This window comes from Sciurus vulgaris, assembly GCF_902686455.1.
Source record: "Sciurus vulgaris genome assembly, chromosome: 11".
Taxonomy (NCBI): Eukaryota; Metazoa; Chordata; class Mammalia; order Rodentia; family Sciuridae; genus Sciurus; species Sciurus vulgaris.
Window position 1 is genome coordinate 24201549 of NC_136472.1, and position 20648 is coordinate 24222196.

A 20648-nucleotide genomic window follows, 5' to 3' on the forward strand; every position below is an offset into this window, starting at 1 on the left:
GAGATCCCAGTGTGAATTTTTTAAACATTTGAGATTGCCATCCTTAAATCATTATCTCTTCACCCAACATATATAAGACACTTATAATAAATTTGAGCAAATTTATAGGTGTCCTATAAAATTTTTATATTTTCATAGATGTCCTATTTATAGAAAAAAGGTTACAATTTTTTTTTTTTTTATGTAAACCGCAAGAGGCTTTTATTCCTGCGCGCTGGGACCCAACTTGTGACTCACACAGGAGTTGAGGAGTCGAGTCCCGAGCAAAAAAATTTATAAGTATAAAAAGGCAGAAACCACACATCGGGAGGGGTCGCACATGGAAGGAAAAGGGAGAACAAAGCTGCCAGGAAATTCCAAAGGGGTCTAGGTTTGCTGATAACATACATGTTTCACAATGTTTTACAACAGGGCATAGATTCTGGTACTCTTATATCATATATATCTTCTGTCTGAATACTATCTTGCTCCAATTACTCTTTTACTCTCTGTTTGGGGCTGTTTCCTGGAACAGCTTTAAGAGCTTTGTTCCTATCACTGGGAGGGATACCTTAGGGAGTTGAGATAAAATAGACAGCTTAAAAAAATGTCCATTCTTTAATTTCCCCATTTTCTTTTTTGGTAAGTTCTAATCATGGAACTTCTGTCTCTATATACTCTTCTCCAAAGCTATTTCCTTGGTGGAGGGACTGGTATTGTTGCCTGAGCATTAGTACCTATTCAGCACTTACTCTCTCCCTGATGAAGGTGACTCCGTGAAGGAGATGTTCAGAGGGTTACACCACCCTTGGTTGTTATATTTGGCTGCCGTAAGATTTCGCTGTACGGTTATTAAATCCCAGGAGGAGGTGGGCGTCATAAGTGTTGCCAGCAGTCTCATACCCCCATGCAGAGCAATAATAATGGTCTATACCTCCGCACATCCTTGCCATATTCTGTGACCTCCCATCCCGGGGGCAGACATAGAAAGGGGTCTGTTTTAGATTGTCACGGGAGCGTGGGTAGTTACATCCTGGGTTGTACCCTTCAACTAGGTGGTATTCTGTTCCCCCGAAAGGCCTGGGTGATGTTGGTCAACATCTACGGGCCTCCTCAGAAGTCAGGGTAGTGATGTCCCAATTATGTAACCCAGCTACTAAGGCGCAGATGTCTGTGGTTAGGGACGGCCACCAAGCCAAAGGGGTTTCTCCCTGGTGCTGCTCCATATCAAATCTACAGTCTGGGAGAGGACCTGCCATGTTAGTCATTGGGGGGCATGAGGGTTGGGACTACTTATCGGCAGGAGGTGTGTCAACAGGAGCAGGAACACAGTGGATGCGGAGCTTGAGGGGGTTGTCCAATTTTTCCACTTTCCACGTTGGGTCTGGTGATGGTGCAGGCTTGACATGCGAAGCATGAATCCAGGTGGCGATGCCATTGACTTTTCAGGCAGGCAAGGGCCCAGGGGGCACCAATTAGCAGCCCCTTGTTTGCAGTCCTTGATAAACAGTCCTTGTTACAGGCAGGTAAATTTGGTAATCAATGGCCTCCGGAGATTCTTGACATTCCATTCTTCCAGGTGCAGTCTCCAACTTCCAGAGGCAGATGACTTCATGGCCTCCATTTCCTCAATTTGACCCAATGCCCTATTTCTACACTAACTTCCTGTTCCCAATTCTGGCTTCATTCCCCCTTTAGCTTTAGGAACTCCTAACTGCTTGTTAAGGAAATGAAAGGGGGCATTGGTCGTTCTGGCTGCTTCAAAGCTGAAGGGGGGCAGTGAGGGGCAAGTGGTTTGGAGTTCCTTTTTTTTAAAAATCGGGTCAATCAAGGGGTCCAAGGAAGAAGTCTGGTTGGGGAAGAGCAGGTTGTAAAGTCATCTGGGGGTGGGTGCTTCTATGATAGAAGAACAAAAAAGACATGAATACTGAAATGAGATTAGTACAAAGTAAATGTTGCAGCATCTGAAACATGCCACTGAGTATCATGAAAATGACAGAAGTCAATCTCTCACCAGGAGGTGGAAGAACTGAGAAATTGTTCCCATAACTAGGCCTAGCAAAGGCTGAAGAGGACAAGGCCTTTATTTGGGGACTTTAACATTGTCCAGGTTATCAACAATTTAAACACAACATTTAACTCTTAATGTCATAGATGTCCCCAGAAAATATAGTTAAGCTACTTAATGTCATCTGATTTTGTAAAATATCCCTTTATTGGTATAACCTGTGTTTAGTAGAGATCTCTATACTTCTGTTACTTAGGGCTAGATAATCATATGAGCAAACATAGATTAAGTCTACCTGTGTAGCTTAGGAAGGTCTGCAGGCCTTAAACTGACTAAAAACTTCTGACTCTGGCAGTTTATCTTGATAGTTATAAGGCACATTTGCTGAAGAATTTTTCTTTCATTTGTAGCTTCCAGTCTTTATTCTAGTGGGCTAGTACAAGTGTACATCTTAAGTTACATTTAACTATTATTTCCTTTAAATGCCCAAGAATGGTTATATTTTGGATTTAACTGTTTTGTTGGGTGGCTAAGATCAAGCTGGTCAAATTGAACTGGTTCCTGTCTCGTTAAAGAGTCAGCTTAGTTCCCACTGGGGTCACTTGTAGAGAACTTAAGAGCAGCTTCCTAGTTCCACCAGTGACTTTGGTTAGGCAGGGTCTCTTGATGAGGTGGCTTCCTTTGGAAGCATCAAGGGATGTCACCGTTTTTCCATGACCCTCCTCTGCAGTAGATGCACTGAGTGATTTTTCATCCTCTAGTCTCAACAATCTACTTGATCAGGAGGTTGTGTGACCCAGAGTTGCAACGCTCCTTAGGGAAGTTCTCTTCTTTCTGGTTTCAGGCTGACTGAGGGCAAAAGATCCAAATATTGGTCTATCCTGCCCTCTGTATTTAACTCCAATCTCTAAGTTTGATCTTAATCATCCAGCAAGCCAGTCTCACCAGTCATAAAGTAAGAGTACTGGGCTTTAACTTCAATGTCTATAACTTTACAGTTATTTACCCTTTTATCTAACTGGAGTCTGTATTAGTATTGAAAGTTATCACTATCTGTTCCATAGGTGATGGCTTATTATCACAAGTTACCTAGGTTGTGTGTTCTTGAAGCAGCTTCTTCTGCAAAACTTTAACAGGTAACAGTTTTACAAAATGAAATTAGCAAGAATAAAAATATATTCAGCTTGTATAATAGCTATCTTGAATTTTGACTGAGAACCACATTCTATCCCCTATTTGAGATCACAGTACTTTTAAAACAAGAACCAATTTTTTGACTATAACTTTAAATAAGCTGAAGTCTGACTTATTTTGGAGCTATTCTACACACAGTGAGGTGGGAGGCACAGCCTTATGTCAGGTAAGGCGTGGCTCTTTACAGATCTTAAGTGTTCTAATTCTGATGTTGATCTTTGCTTCTTCCTTAAATATCATTAAGTAGTTTACATATACCGTTTCCTGAGTCTATATAAACTTTATAATTAACACAATTTAACATAGTATCTAAAACAAGAATCAAAGAAAGGCTGAGAGAGCTTTTAACTTTCCTTTTGTGTGATTAAGTGGCAAAATGTTTTCATGTTTCTTTCATGTTTCATAATATTAACCTTTAAACAAATCAGAATCTAATGTTTAGAAATACATTTATATTTGAAATTCTTTATCTCAGTGTAAAAAGTGACAAATTTTACACCTACCCTATTGATAGCAGGTCCTATAATAGAACACTAAATGATAGAAATAAATCCCCAATTAAAATTTACTCTTTATAAGTATGAGATTACCATTACAGACAAGTTTAATCTGGAGAATAGCAGAGCTTAATAAATTCCTTGCTTTAAAAACTTGTGTACCTGAAAAATATGAACACATTTAATATACAACTAGTGACCATTTCACAATTACTTTGACACTTTTATCTTACCAAATTTAGTTTTTAAAGAAAAATGTAGACCCTGTAACATAGTACAATACTCTATAACAGTTGTTTAACCATAATTGTATACACCCCAATTTTTAAGACTAATTGTTCTAAAGAATAAAACTTAATAGACACAAAGTTAACAGTAAATTAGTGTTTCAAATCCTTGTCATTTTACCATGTCTTCCTACCATATAGATTAAACTTTGGTTTATATCAGAACATTAGTATTTCACCTTAGGAAAAACCTTAAATAGTTTTAGCTGTCTCACATACATATAACCAACTTAGTTACACACAAACTTGTTGAAACTGGCCCTTTACTTACACAGACTTTCTTAGCACTTACTTAGACCCTCATATATTTTATCACACAAGCACTTACTTACCCAGAAACATTTCCTTTTCCCTTTTACTAAATATATTTCTGTACCCAGAATCTTTTATTTTCTCTTTCCTATTTGTTGACCCCTTTTTGTTCACATTCTGAAACAACTCTTATGAAATTTCTGAAGTTAGATAAATTACTCTTTTTTAATAAGATTAAATATTTTGTTGTTTACAGTACTCTAATTGAAACACAGTTGAAACTTTTGGGACCCTTTGTGTATAGAATTGCACTTGTTAGGACGTAACTCTTAGTAACCTTGTTTTTAGTTTAGTAATGACACAAAGCAAGTTTAAACCCTTTTATTTACCAACCTATGAAAACACCAATAATGTTTAAGTATGATATCCCATGGAATTTAAGGAGTTAAAAGTACTCGATGTTACTTAACAATTAGCATTTTAATGTTGTAAATTAATCAGATGTCTCTACAAACACATTTGAATAATCCCACACATGTTAACTCTAATTCACTTATTCTGTAAAAATGAAGATATCAGACAAATGTCCTGAACAGTATTTGCTGTCACTTTCCTGTTGAAGAAAAGTCCTAGAAACAATTGATATAGATACTTTATTAACATCAATATTTTATTAGCTTGACCACCTACAGACTTGTGAGTTATTTTCAAAGACATTTTACTTTTATTACTTTACCCAATTTGAACCTTTCTAAATCACTTGAATTAAAAGTATCTGGATCCATTTTTAAATTTTAATTTTAGGAGCACTCAGTTTTGATACAGACAAAACATGACATCAGACAGCACAACATACAAATAACACAAAATCAAAGGCCTTGTAACTTTATAGGTGAATCTCCATTGCAATGTAACAGATGTTCAAAAACTCTAGTTGAATAAAAAATAGAACTGATCAAAAAATCATGAGCTCAAAAATACATATAATTAAAAAAATTAAGAGTCCTGGAAAAATGATACAGCCGTTAATTACTTTAGTAAAGTACCATAAAATTTACTTTGCTGGAGTTTTAAAGACTCTTTTTACCTTTTATTTCCCTCGGTTTGAGACCAGTCTCCTACTGAGCCTTTAGGCTTCTTTTATTTATATTTCAATGTAAGCCTTGACTGAGATCTGGAATGATCTAACAGGTTTTAACAGAAACTTTTTGCCTAGGGCATTTTAGCTATCTCATCAGGACAGGTTGGATGTTAAAGAAAATTATGAGACCTTATTTTCCATTACTTTTGAGAATGAAGCTACTTTGCTGTTACCCTTTAGGGCTGTCGGGAGGGGGAGTCCGGAGAAGGAACCTTTGGGGTTCACCCGATAGTAGCCCGGGCCAAGAACCCCACAATTGTTCCAACCATTCCTCCACCTTGTCCGCCACATACATGCAACAGAATCAGACGGGCGCGATCTTAACCCGATCAGCGCCCTTACTGATGGAGACTACCAGGCATCCCTGGCTCTCCTCCACCCTTGGGGCGTCCCCCAGGGCTGCAAGCTGTGGCCCTCCAGGCACGTCTACCGACCACTGTTGGGCCACTCTCACGAGTCAATGAATGGCTGTGAAACCGAAACCGAAAGCGCGCTCACAGAACCAGACCAACTAACAAAACACAAGACAAAGACAGACAACTTTGGGGAACCCCTTCTTACCTCCAAGGTCGACTCCGTGGATAAGGGGGGGCCGTCTTATTCCGGATGAGACCCAAATGTAAGGCCCCCAAAAAGGAAACCCCAACTCTGTCCCACGGATCGATGGCAACCCCAATCAACCGAGGAGGCGTCACTTGATGCAAACCGCAAGAGGCTTTTATTCCAGCCCGCTGGGGCCGAACTCGTGACTCACGCAGGAGTTGAGGAGTCAAGTTACGATGGTTTGTTAATAGAATCTAGACACACAGATAGAAATAGAGGGAGACAGAAATAATGGACATAAAATTACACTTCTGTAGAGCCAACTGTTCAGTGTGATCTGGTATAGGACTTTTTTTTTTATTGTAAACAAATGGGATACATGTTGTTTCTGTTTGTACATGGAGTAACAGCATAGCATTTGCATAATCATACATTTACATAGAGTAATGATGTCTGATTCATTCTGTTATTGTTTCCTTTCCCCCCACCCATACCACCCCTCTTTTCCCTCTATACAGTCCCTTCTTCCTCCATTGTTGCCCCCTCTCCACCCCCCATTATGTGTCATCATCCACTTATAAGTGAGATTGTTCGTCCTTTGGTATTTTGAGATTGGCTTATCTCACTTAGCATGATATTCTCCAATTTCATCCATTTGCATGAAAATGCCATAATTTTATTATTCTTTGTAGCTGAGTAATATTCCATTGTGTGTGTATATATATATATATATATATATACACATACATATTTGTATATATATGTACATACGTATATATGTATGTATATGTATATACATATATATATACATATATGTATATATCACAGTTTCTTTATCCATTCATCAATTGAAGGACATCTAGTTGGTTCCACAGTCTGGCTATTGTGAATTGAGCAGTTATGAACATTGATGTGGCTATATCTCTGTAGTATGCTGATTTTAAGTCCTTTGGGTATAGGCCAAGGAGTGGGATCCCTGGGTCAAATGGTGGTTTCATTCCAAGTTTCCTAAGGAATCTCCACACTGCTTTCCAGAGTGGCTGCACTAATTTGCAAACCCACCATCAATGTATGAGTGTACCTTTTTCCCCACATCCTTGACAACATCTATTGTTGCTTGTAATCTTGATAATCGCCATTCTAATTGGGGTGAGATGGAATCTTAGTATAGTTTTGATTTGCATTTCTCTTATTACTAGAGATGTTGAACATTTTTTCATATATCTATTGATTGCTTGTACATCTTCTTCTGTGAAGTGTCTGTTCATTTCTTTAGCCCATTCGTTGATTGGACTATTTGTATTCTTTGTGTAGAGTTTTTTGAGTTCTTTATATATTCTGGAAATTAGCGCTCTATCTGAAGTATGAGTGGCAAAGATATTCTCCTACTCTGTAGTCTCTCTCTTCACATTGCTGATAGTTTCCTTTGCTGAAAGTTATTTAGTTTGAATCTACCCCAGTTATTGGTTCTTGCTTTTATTTTTTGTGCTATGGGAGTCCTGTTAAGGAAGTCTGATCCTAAGCCAACAAGTTGAAGATTTGGACATACTTTTTCTTCTATAAGATGCAGGGTCTCTGCTCTGATTTCAAGGTCCTTGATCCGTTTTGAGTTGATTTTTATGCAGGGTGAGAGATATGGGTTTAATTTCATTCTTTTGCATATGGATTTCCAGTTTTCCCAGCACCATTTGTTGAAAAGGCTATCTTTTCTCCATTGCATATTTTTGGCACCTTTGTCTAGTATTAGAAAATTGTATTTATTTGGGTTTGTGTCCATGTCCTCTATTCTGTACCACTGATCTACCTGTCTATGTTGGTACTGATACCATGCCGTTTTTGTTACTATTGCTTTGTAGTAGAGTTGAAGTTCTGGTATTGGGATACCCCTGTTTCATTCTTCCTGCTGAGGATTGCTTTAGTTATTCTGGGTTTCTTATTCTTCCAGATGAATTTCATGTTTACTTGCTCTATTTTAGTAAGGTACATCATTGGGATTTTAATTGGAGTTGCATTGAATCTGTATAGCACTTTTGGTAGAATGGCCATTTTGACAATATTAATTCTGCCTATCCAAGAACATGTGAGATCTTTCCATCTTCTAAGGTCTTGCTAAATTTCTTTCTTCAATGTTTTGTAGTTTTAATTGTAAAGTTCTTTTACCTCTTTGGTTAGATTGATTTCCAAGTTTTTTTTTTTTTTTTTTTTTTTTTTTTTTGAGGCTGTTGCAAATGGAGTTGTTTTCCTCATTTCCCTTTCAGCTGTTTTGTCACTTGCATATAAAAATGCTTTAGATTTATGCAAGTTGATTTTATATCCTGATATTTTGCTGAATTCATTGAGGAGGTCTAGCAGTTTACTGGAGAGGTTTTTGGATCCTCTAAATGTAGAATCATGTCATCTGCAAATTGTGACAGCTTAAGTTCCTCTTTTCCTATTCTATCTTGTTCCTGTTTTAAAAGTGAATGCTTTCAGTTTTTCTCCATTAAGAATGATGTTGGCCATGGGCTTAGTATAAATAGTCTTTACAATGTTCAGGTATGTCCTACTCTCCCTATTTTTTCTAGTGTTTTGAGCACGAAGGGGTGTTGTATTTTGTCTAATGTTTTTTCTGTGTCAATCGAAATAACCATATGATTCTTATCCTTAAGTCTATTGACATGATGATTTACATTTATTGATTTACAGATGTTAACCCACTCTTGCATTCCAGAGATGAACCCCACTTGATCGAGGTGCACAATTTTCTTAATATGTTTTTGGATATGGTTTGCCAATATTTTGTTAAGGAACTTTGCATCTATATTCATCAAGGATATTAGTCTAAAATTTTCTTTACTTGATGTGCCTTTTCCTGGTTTGTGTATGAGGGTGATATTAACTTCATAGAATGTGTTTGGTAGGGTACCCTCCTTTTCTTTTTCCTGGAATACTTTGAGAAGTATTGAAGTTCTTCTTTGAAGGTCTTGTAGAACTCGACTGAGAATCTGTATGGTCCTGGGCTTTTCTTGGATTTTTAATGGCTTCTTCTATTTCATTGCTTGATATTGATCTGTTTAAATTGTGTATGTCCTCCTCATTCAGTTTGGGAGGAGCATATGTTTCTAGAAATTTGTTAATGCCTTTGGTAGTTTCCATTTTGTTGGAATACAGATTTTCAAAGTAGCTTCTCATTATGTTCTGTATCTCAGTGGTGTCTGTTGTGATATTTCCTTTTTCATCATGAATTTTAGTAATTTGAGTTTTCTCTCTCCTTCTCTTTGTTAGTGTGGCTAAGGGTTTGTCTCTTTTGTTTACTTTCTCAAAGAACCAACTTTTTGTTTTGTCAATTTTTTGAATTGTTTCTTTTGTTTCAATTTCATTGATTTCAGATCTGATGTTAATTGTTTCCTGTCTTCTACTACTTTTGCTCTTATTCTGTTCTCCTTTTTCTAGGGCTTTGAGCTGTAATGTTAGGTCATTTAGTTGTTGACATTTTATTCTTTTCTGAAATGCACTCCATGCAATGAATTTTCCTCATAGTACCACTTTCATAGTGTCCCAGAGATTTTGATATGTTGTATTGACATTCTCACTGACTCCCACAATTTTTTTTATCTCTTCCCTGATGAATTTTGTTATCCATATTTCATTCAATAGCATATTATTTAGTCGCCAGGTGTTGGAGTAATTTCTGATTTTTATTTTGTCATTGATTTCTATTCTCAGTCCATTATGACCTGATAGAACACAGGGCAGTATCTCTATTTTTTTGCATTTCCTAAGGGCTGCTTTGTGGCATAATATATGGTCTATTTTCATGAAGGTTCCAAGTGTTGCTGAGAAGAAAGTGAATCTGCTTGGTGATGGATGGAATATTCTGTATATGTCTATTAATCTAGGTTATTGATTGTGTTATTGAGTTCTATGGTTTCTTTGGTCGATTTTTGTTTGGAAGATCTGTCTAGTGGTGACAGCAGTGAGTTAAAGTCAGCCAGAATTAATGTGTTGTGGTCTATGTGATTCCTGAAATTGAGAAGGATTTGTTTGATGTACAGGGATGCACCATTGTTTGGGGCATAAATATTTACTGTCTTTATGTCTTCCTGAATTATGGTTCCCTTAAGCAGTATGAAAAGTCCTTCTTTATCCCTTCTGAGTAACTTTGGCTTGAAGTTCACATTATCTGATATAAGGATGGAAACCCCCACTTTTTTACTGAGTCCATGTGCATGGTAGGTTTTTTCACAACCATTCACCTTAAGTCTGTGGATGTCTTTTCTGTGAGACGAGTCTCTTTCAGGCAGCATATTGTTGGATCTTTCTTTTTAATCCAATCTGCCAGTGTGTGTCTTTTGATTGATGAGTTTAGGCCATTAACATTCACGGTTATTATTAAGATATGATTTGTATTCCTAGTCATTTGGCTTATTTTTGGTTTTTAAGTTGGCTTGGTTTCTCCTTTGAGTGGTTTTTCTCTAAGGTAGATCCTCCCTTTGCTGACCTACATTGTTGTTTATCATTTCCTCCTCATGGAATATTTTGTTGAGAACATTCTTTAGTGCAGGCTTTCTATCTGTAAATTATTTTAACTTTTGTTTATCATGGAAGGATTTTATTTCATTTTCAAAGCTGAAGGTTTGTTTTGCTGGGTATAGGAATCTTGGTTGGCAAAGATGTTCTTTCATAGCTTGAAATACGTTGTTCCAGGCACTTCTAGCTTTAAGAGTCTGGGTTGAGAAGTCGGCTTCTATCCATATTGTTCTGCCCCTATATGTAATCTGATGCTTTTCTCTCATGGCCTTCAAAATCCTATTTTTATTTTGAATGTTAGGCATTTTCATTATAATGTGCCTTGGTGTGGACCTCCTGTGATTTTGTGCATTTAATGTTCTGTATTTGATTTTCCATTTCATTCTTCAGGGTTGGGAAATTTTGTGATATTATTTCATTGAATAGGTTGTTCATTCATTTGGTTTGTATACCTGTGCCTTCCTCAATCCCAATAATTCTTAAATTTGATTTTTTCATGATGTCCTATAGTTCTTGGAGATTCTGTTCATGATTTCTTACCATCTTCTCTGCTTGGGCACCTTTATTTTCCAGATTAAATATTTTGTCTTCATTGTCTGAGGTTCTATCTTCCAAGTGGTCTAGTCTTTTGGTGATGCTTTCCATTAAGTTTTTTATTTGATTTATTATTTCCTTCATTGCAGGTATTTCATTTGTTTTTTTTTTTTTGTTGTTGTTGTTGTTGCTGTTGTTGTTATTGTTTGTTTGTTTGTTTTGTTTTGTTTTTGTTTTTTTAGAATCTCTATCTTTTTGTTGAAATGATCTTTTGCTTCCTGAACTTGCTCTTTCAGCTTTGTGGTATTATCATTCATTGCCTGCATTTGCTCTCTTATCTCATTCTTTGCTTTAGGAATCTTCTTAATCATGTGTAATCTGAAGTCCTTTTCTGACATTTCTTCTACCATATTGTCATTGGTCTATTAATATAGAATTTAGATTTGTTTGGATCATTTTCTTCCCTTGTTTTTTCATGTTTTTCATGTAACTTTCCCTCTAGCAGTGCAGATCTGGGGTATTGCAGATTTTCCCCTATAGGCTTATAGTGGCCCTGTAGGTTTCAAAACCCTTTCTTTAAGGGGAGATCAATATTAGCAGTGCCCAATTTAGATACTATGCAATCCTAGACCAAATAGCCCCTATGAGGACAATAACAAAATTGTCATAATAAACAGAATGAGTTCAAATATTATCTTTAGTAAAACAAACAGATTTGCAATAAGGTCTGCAGTTTCTAATGGAGGACAAAGAAGATGCAGAGGGATGTAGAATGTGGCTGTTAATGGGATAAGGAAAGAATATACAGAAGTTCTAAATAATAGGGTGAAAATGGAATCATAAGAAATTGGATGTTAGTATGCTAAAAAGGGAGAAAGAGACTCTGTGGAAACAGGTAGACAAAAAAAAAAGAGAGCAAGAAAAGTAAAGAAATAAAAACTTATAATTTTTTCAATAAGGAGATAAAAGAAAATCTATAGTATAACAGTCATATAGTAATGAATCCTCCCAGAGTTTAGTAGCCTGATGCATGAAAGGTACCTGACAATGAGCTTCAAGCCTCCAGCAGGTGTCTCATGATGGGATTTGCACCACCTAATGATCGGGGCTAAGGCTTCCAGGATCATCCAAGATGGGCACTCTGGCTTCAAAATGTGTTGGCAAATGGGGAGCTGCAGCTCAGGGTGTGGCCGTGGCCGTGGCCAGCAGGAGTTCCTGGAGGCGGAATGCAGTTGGTCAGGCAGGGGTCCTGGAGGTTGGGTGTGTTTGGTGTGGTTGTGGGATCCTGGAGGCCAGTTGCAATCAGTTGGTCTGGGGTCCACATAATAGGCCACAGTCAGTTGGTCTGGGGGACCTGGTGGCAGGGAGCAGTCAGTGGATGTGAGGGCCCCAGAGGCTGGGAGTGATTGGTGGGGCTGAGGGATCCTGGAGGCTGTGCTCAGTCAGCCCAGCTAGGGGTCCTCTGGGGCCTGGCTGTTGTCTCAAAATGGCGGCAACCATGTGTAATTAAACCTGCAGGTACTGTAACAGTGAATTTCAAGGCAAAGCAAGCAGCTGGTTCTCCACTGGCAGTTGGCGATCAGTTTGCTTACTGTTGTTGTACGATCCAGAGGTGAACCTTGTGCATTGGGTGATGGATAGGTGTAAGGCAGGTGATGGACATGTGAGAGGCAGGCAAATGGTGGATGATAGGCACCTGACAGTGAGCAATCTGCACTCAAAAAAGGTGTCAATATGCTGGCAGACTGCAGGTGATCACAACAGACAAATGTGGTAAACAGCAGGGGATCGATAAGCAGCAACAAGTGCCTTACCAAGAAATAGATATCCTCTGCTTGAAACCGGAGTTACAGAGCGACAAGGAATGCAGCCTCCATCTAGTTCACCATCTTGGATCTCTCTGACAGTTTTATCTTATCCCCTGCCTTGAATAAAAATTACCTCACAATTTATGTAGTTCTTTTCAATTCTAAATTCAGCCTCTATTACACTGTGGTTTCATCTTTTAAATCATACTTGTTACTTAACATTAAATTCTTTCCATTTTGTTATTTTTCTGAGTCCTTCAGAAAAGTCTCTGTAGGACCTAAGGAGACTCTGGGACTAATACCAAGGAAGAAGAAGGAGAACAATCACCATAAATCAAACAACCCTTAAAATTTCAGGTACAGGCAGCACCAGGGAGTCAAGCAATAATCTCTGTTCTGGGCACAGTACCAATGGCCTATAATCCCAGTAAATTCCAGAATCTCGATTTCCAAAACTTTCTCAACAATTTAGTGAGATTCTGTCTCAAAATCCAAATGGTTTTTAGCACCCTGCATGTAGTCCACAAGGAACATTGCTGGCCAGTACCTGAGTTATAACTGTTTATGTCTGTGGCAGGTGGTCAAAGCATGTTGCAGAATAAAGCCCTACTTCCTCAAAAAAAAAAATAAATAAATAAATAAATAAATAAAATTCAAAAAACACAAAACAAATGGCCTGGGAATGTAGTTCTGAAGCCAGAATTAAGAACAGGTAGTTAGTGTAGAAATAGGGGATCAGGTCAATTGGAGGAAATGAAGCCATCTGCCTCTGGAAGTTGGAGTCTGCCCCTGGGAGAATGGAATGTCAAGAATCTCCTGAGCCCATTGATTACCAAATTTACCTGCCTTTATCAAGGACTGCAAGCAAGGAGCTGATAATTGGTGCCCCCTGGGCCTTTATCTGCCTGAATCACCCTGGCCCTTCCCCTGCCCATGGTTTCTCACTTAATGCAAAACCAGGCCTAGTCATGTAGGCAGGAAGGAGAGATAAGTGGGGAGAGAACTGGAGAACAAAAGAGACATTAATCTATAAAAGATGTAGGGTGAGCACACTTCTTGGGACTTTAGAACATCAGCCATGGCCCCCTTCTTCCTTTCAGGAGAAGTCTGTATTATTACCTTTAAATAAAACCTGCTTAATATGTTTGCCTTGGCGTGCTTCTCTAGTGTTCAATCTTCAACATTAGAAGGAGCAGAAGGTATTGGATTTGGAGGTCCCACCAAGATTTACACCAAGGTAAGTAAGCTTCTCTCTCCATGCACCCCACATCTGCTTGAGGTGCATCTTTCTGTCTCTTTATTTTTGGAGGACAAAATGGGCACCCATCAGCTACTTAAATGCAGTTAGTGAAGCCCCCATTCTTAAGACTCTGGTGAGAAGTTTCCCGGTCCAGGCAAGTTTCCAACACCTGCTCTGTAGGCATATTGGACTCTGCTGAAGCCATTTCCTACTTTTCTGTCCAGACCTGGAGCACAATTGCCGCGAGTACACAGTGTCCCTAGTCCTGATCTGCCCAGGATGCGAGGAGACGGAGGACGGGTTGGAACAGCTGCGGGGTTCTCGGCCTCAGCTACTCTCCGGTGGACCCCAAAGGTTCCTTCTCTGGACTTCCCCTCCCGACAGCCCTGAGGGGTATCCAGAGTGATCAGTAGATGAATGACACTGAGGGAAAGCGTCAATCACCTTTGCCTCTGTATGGGCCCTACAGTGCACAACACTCCCGCACATCCACTCCCTCCTGGATGCTCCCCTTCCCTTGCAGGTCAGACATTAGGAATTCAAGCTGTAGGATTAAGTCCTGGGATGATTAGTATGAAAATGCTCAGGTTCCCTTTGTTCGCATAGTTAGCCTTCACTAGTCTAGACATCTAGAGTCTCCCCATTACTGTTCCTGTGCTTAAATGTGCTCACTGTGTTCTTTTTAAGCTGCAAGAGGGAGGCATTTAAAAACCCCTCCCTTGTGACCCTCCAAGCAAAGGGCGTTATATGACTAACAACCAACACATGTCCCCTCACCCTTCGGAGATTCCTTTAGTCTACAGGGCAAAAAGATAGGCAAAAGGCACACTTTTTACTTTTGTCATCATTTTGTCATAATTAGGAGTTTATAGTGACAGGAGGAAAGCAGTAATGCCCTTAAGTCTGAATCCTCCCAGGGTCTCTAGCACAGGGCAAACTAGGATCCTAGCACTTTGCAAAAGAAGGCCAGAAATAACTTTGGCAAAGCCAGGTAATGAGAGATGGGTTTTTCTGGGTTGTAAGGAAGCTCAAAGTTAGGGAGACGTCCCTAATACTTCTAACTCAGAAGGAAGCTTCTCTCTCAACAGTATTGCCAGGTTCACCACTAGCCTGCATACTGCTAAATTACAAACGATCAAGAAAAGTGCCTTTCATATGTTACTATGCTTGACATCAATAATTTCTACCATGAGAGGAGAAAGCCTTGAGGAATCGCCCACTAAGGAAGGAAAATCAAGGGGACCCTCCCAACTTAAGACAGACAAAAATAAATTTAAAGAGGCTTTTGGAGGATCCTAATAAATATTAAGATGTTTCAAAACTTCTGCCAGGTATTTGACTTCACCTGGAAAATTATGCTAATAAGCATCTAGAGAACAAGCAGTTCACAGAAACCATCCTAACTGGGATTTGAATAATGAGTAGGATGCTTAAAAAAACTATTATGCATTCTTCAGGAAAGTCCTGCTATTTTAATGAAGAGACTTAGGAAAGCAATAAGAAAACACACCACTCTGAATCCTGAATCCATAAAGGGCCACCTACTTTTAAAGTATAAATTTATCATTTAGTGAGCCCCAAATATTTAGAGGAAATTACAAAAATTGGCACGTGGCCCTGATCAATCCTCAGATGACCTTCTCAGCTTGCATTTTCCATTTTTTAATAGACATCAAAAAGGAAGAAAAGGGAACATATAGGCAAGATAAAGGACCTATTAAAGATCTTTCAAACTGATAGAAACTTTTAATGCCTTGCAATAGTCCATGCAATTTGCCAATTTTAGGAGTTAAAAAACAAACTGCCTAGTCCAAAACCTTAGAATAATGAAGCAGTAATTTCCCCCACCCTGTAGTTCTTAATCCATACACGTTTATCTTGGATTTCAACTGCTGCTTGGTTTACTAAGTTAGATTTAAAAGATGACTTTTCCTGTCTATGCTACACTCTGAATGGCAATTTCTGTTTGCCTTTGAGGAACCAGATACTGGATCTCAACTAACCTAGACAATGTTGCCTCAGAATTTAGATGGACCTCACCTGTTCCAGACAAACCTTAGCTAAGGACTTAACAAAATTCAGAGATAAAACATCTGTGATTGTTCTCCAGTAAGTAAATGGCATCCTTTATGTGCCTCCACCCAGGAGGAATATCAAAAGGCCATTATGGAACTCCTAAACTTCTTAGCTAATAGGAATTATAAGATCTCAAAGATAAAGCTTAATTATGTCATCAACAGGTTCAATACTACAGAAAATAGCCACTGTAGGACAATATTCTGCCCCAGGAATATCAAGAAGGGTCCATACTTCAAGCTCCTGTCCTCAGTTTACCTATGAAGCAAGATTTAACCTGTTTGTCATGAAGGGGAAAATAAATCCTGGATAAGCAGCCATAGGCAGCTCAATAACCAATGGGATATCTCAGTGAGGAACTTAGCAAAGTAGCTTCATTCTCAAAAGTAATGAAAAATAAGGTCTCATAATTTTCTTTGATATCCACTGTCCTGATGAGATGGCTAAAATGCCCTAGGCACAGGTTTCTGTTAAAACCTGTTAGATCCTTCCAGATCTCAGTCAAGGCTTACATTGAAATGTAAATAAAAGAAGCCTAAAGGATCAGTAGGAGACCTGTCTCAAACCCATGGAAAAAAAAGGTAAAAAAGAGCCTTACCTAAACTGTAGCAGAAGTAAATTTTATGGTGGCTTACTAAAGTAATTAACGGCCGTATCATTTTTCCAGGACTCTTTTTTTTTTTTTTAATTCTATATTTTTTTGAGGTCATGATTTTTTTGATCAGTTCTATTTTTTATTCAACTAGAGTTTTTGAACATCTGTTACACTGCAATGGAGATTCACCTATAAAGTTGCAAGGCCTTTGATTTTGTGTTATTTGTATGTCATGCTGTCTGATGTCATGTTTTGTCTGTATCAAAACTGAGTGCTCCTAAAATTAAAATTTAAAAATGGATCCAGACACTTTTAATTCATGTGATTTAAAGGTTCAATTCAAATTGGGTAAACTAATAAAAGTAAAATGTCTTTGAAAATAACTCACAAGTCTCTAGGTGGTCAAGCTAATAAAATATTGATGTTAATAAAGTGTCTAATATCAATTGTTTCTAGGACTTTTCTTCAACAGGAAAGAGACAACAAATACTGTTCAGGACAATTGTCTGATACCTTCATTTTTACAGAATAAGTGAATTAGAGTTAACATGTGTGGGATTATTCAAATGTGTTTGTAGAGATATCTGATTAATTTACAAAGTTAAAATGCTACTTGTTAAATAACATCGAGTACTTTTAACTCCTTAAATGAGGTATCATACTTAAACATTATTGGTGTTTTCATAGGTTAGTAAATAAAAGGGTTTAGACTTGCTTTGTGTCATCACTAAACTAAAAACAAGGCTACTAAGAATTATGTCCTAACAAGTGCAATTCTATATACAAAGGGTCCCAAAAGTTTCAACTGTGTTTCAGTTAGAGTACTATAAACAACAAAATATTTAATCTTATTAAAAAAGAGTAATTTATCTAAATTCAGAAATTTCATAAGAGTTGTTTCAGAATGTGAACAAAAAGGGGTCAACAAATAGGAAAGAGAAAATAAAAGGTTCTGGGTATGGAAACATATTTAGTAAAAGGGAAAAGGAAATGTTTGTGGGTAAGAAAGTGCTTGTGTGATGAAATACATGAGGGTCTAAGTAAGTGCTAAGAAAGCCTGAGTGTACATAATGGGCAAGTTTCAACAAGTTTGTGTGTAACTAAGTTGGTTGTATGTATGTGAGACAGCTAAAGTTATTTACGGTTTTTCCTAAGGTGAAATGCTAGTGTTCTCATATAAGCCAAAGTTTATTCTATATGGTAAAATGACAAGGATTTCTTAGAAACACTAATTTACTCTTACTTTATGTCTATTAAGTTTTATTCTTTAGAACAATTAGTCTTAAAAATTGGGGTTTATACAATTATGGTTAAACAACTGTTAGAGTATTGTACTATGTTACAGAGTCTACATTTTTCTTTAAAAACTAAATTTGGTAAGATAAAAGTGTCAAGGTAATTGTGAAATGGTCACTAGTTGTATATTAAATGTGTTCATATTTTCCAGGTATACAAGTATTTAAAGCAGGAAATTTATCAAGCTCTGCTATTCTCCAGATTAAACTTGTCTGCAATGGTAATCAAATTTATAAAGAGTAAATTTTAATTGGGGATTTATTTCTATCATTTAATTTTCTATTATATAACCTGCTATCAATAGGGTATATGTAAAATTTGTTACTTTTTATGCTGAGATAAAGAATTTCAAATATAAATGTATTTATAAAAGTTAGAGCCTGACTTGTTTAAAGGTTAATATTGTGAAACATGAAAACATTTTGCCACTTTACACACAAAAGTAAAGTTAAAAGCTCTCAGGCTTTCTTTAATTCATGTTTTAGATATAATGTTAAATTGTTTTAACTAGTGTTCATATAGACTCAGGAATCAATATATGTAAACTTCTTAAAATGACATTTAAGAAAGAAGCAAAAATCAACATCAGAATTAGAACACTTAAGATTTGTAAAGAGCCACGCCTTACCTGACATAAGGCTCTGCCTCCTACTTTACTGCATAATAGAATGCCTCCAAAATAAGTCAGACTTCAGCTTATTTAAAGTTATATTCAAAAGATTGGTTTTTGTTGTAAAATTACTATGATCTCAAATAGGGGATATAATGTGGTTCTCAATCAAAATTCAAGATAGCTATTATACAAGCTGAATATATTTTTGCTCTTGCTAATTTCGCTTTGCAAAACTGTTACCTGTTAATGTTTTGCAGAAGTAGCTGCTTCAAGAACACACAAGCTAGGTAACTTGTGATAATAACCTATAGAACAGATAGTGGTAACTTCTAATACTAATACAGACTCCAGCTAGATGAAAGGGTAAATAACTGTAAAGTTATGGACATTGAAGTTAAAGCCCAGTACTCTTACTTTATGACTGGTGAGACTGGCTTGCTGGATGATTAAGTTCAAACTTAGAGATTAGAGTTAAATACAGAGGGCAGAATAGACCAGTATTTGGATCTTTTGCCCTCAGTCAGCCTGAAACCACGAACAAGAGAACTTCTCTAAGGAGCGTTGCAACTCTGGGTCACACAACCTCCTGATCAAGTAGATTGTTGAGACTAGAGGATGAAAAATCACTCAGTGTATCTGCTGCAGAGGAGGGTCATGGAAAAACGGTGACATCCCTTGATGCTTCCAAAGGAAGCCACCTCATCAAGAGACCCTGCCTAACCAATGACACTGGTGGAGCTAAGAAGCTGCTCTTACGTTCTCTACAAGTGACCCCTGTGGGAACTAAGCTGACGCTTTAACAAGATAGGAACCAGTTCAATTTGACCAGCTTGATCTTTAGACACACAGCACAACAGTTGAAACCAAAATATAGCCATTGTTGGGAATTTAAAAGAAATAATAGTTAAATGTAACTAAAATGTACACTTGTATTAGCCCACCAGAATAAAGACTGGAAGCTACAAATGAAAGAAAGATTCTTCAGCAAATGTGCCTGATAACTATCAAGAGAAACTGCCAGAGTCAGAAGTTTTTAGTCAGTTTAAGGCCTGCAGACCTTCCTAAGCTACACAGGTAGACTTAATCTATGTTTGCTCATATGATTATCTAGCCCTAAGTAACAGAAGTATAGAGATCTCTACTAAACACAGGTTATACCAATAAAGGGATATTTTACAAAATCAGATGACATTAAGTAGCTTAACTATATTTTCTGGGGACATCTATGACATTAAGAGTTAAATGTTGTGTTTACATTGCTGATAACCTGGACAATGTTTAAGTCCCCAAATAAAGGCCTTGTCCTCTGCAGCCTTTGCTAGGCCCAGTTATGGGAACAATTTCTCAGTTCTTCCACCTCCTGGTGAGAGATTGACTTCTGTCATTTTCATGATACTCAGTGGCACGTTTCAGATGCTGCAACATTTACTTTGTACTAATCTCATTTCAGTACTCATGTCTTTTTTGTTCTTCTATCATAGAAGCACCCACCTCCAGATGACTTTACAACCTGCTCTTCCCCAACCAGACTTCTACCTTGGACCCCTCGATTGACCCAATTTTTAAAAAAGGAACTCTAAACTGCTTACCCCTCACTGCCCCCTTTCAGCTTCAAAGCAGGCAGAACAATCAGCACCCCCTTTCTTTTCCTTACAGGAGTTAGGAGTTCCTAAAGCAAAAGGGGGGGGGGGGGGATGAAGCCAGAATTAAGGACAGGTAGTTAGTGTAGAAATAGGCGATCAGGTCAAATCGAGGAAATGGAGGCCATAAAGCCATCTGCCTTTGAAAGTTGGAGACTGTCTCTGGAAGAATGGAATGTCAAGAATCTCCTGAGCCCATTGATTACCAAATTTACCTGCCTTTATCAAGGACTGCAAGCAAGGAGCTGATAGTTTGTGGCCCCTGGGCCCTTATATGCCTGAATCACCCTGGCCCTCCCCCTGCCCATGGTTTCTCACTTAATGCAAAACCAGGCCTAGTCATGTAGGCAGGAAGGAGAGATAAGTGGGGAGAGAACTGGAGAACAAAAGAGACTTTAATCTATAAAAGATGTAGGGTGAGCACACTTCTTGGGAC

The 20648-nt window shown here is 37.9% G+C and overlaps 1 protein-coding gene, 1 long non-coding RNA gene and 1 pseudogene across 3 annotated transcripts in view; 2 read left to right on the top strand and 1 right to left on the bottom strand.

Moving 5' to 3' along the window:
- The window catches only part of LOC306639797 (olfactory receptor 4C11-like), a 337410-nt pseudogene that overhangs the window by 73962 nt on the left and 242800 nt on the right, over positions 1 to 20648 (top strand). The gene's annotated exons all lie outside the window — the stretch shown is intronic.
- The window catches only part of LOC306638485 (olfactory receptor 4S2-like), a gene marked incomplete at both ends in the record, with an annotated part of 194242 nt that overhangs the window by 24998 nt on the left and 148596 nt on the right, over positions 1 to 20648 (bottom strand).
- LOC306639256 lies at positions 17318 to 18181 on the top strand. Its single transcript, XR_013757579.1, has 3 exons — positions 17318 to 17478; positions 17524 to 17677; positions 17726 to 18181. It is a non-coding gene; the product is annotated as an uncharacterized lncRNA (long non-coding RNA).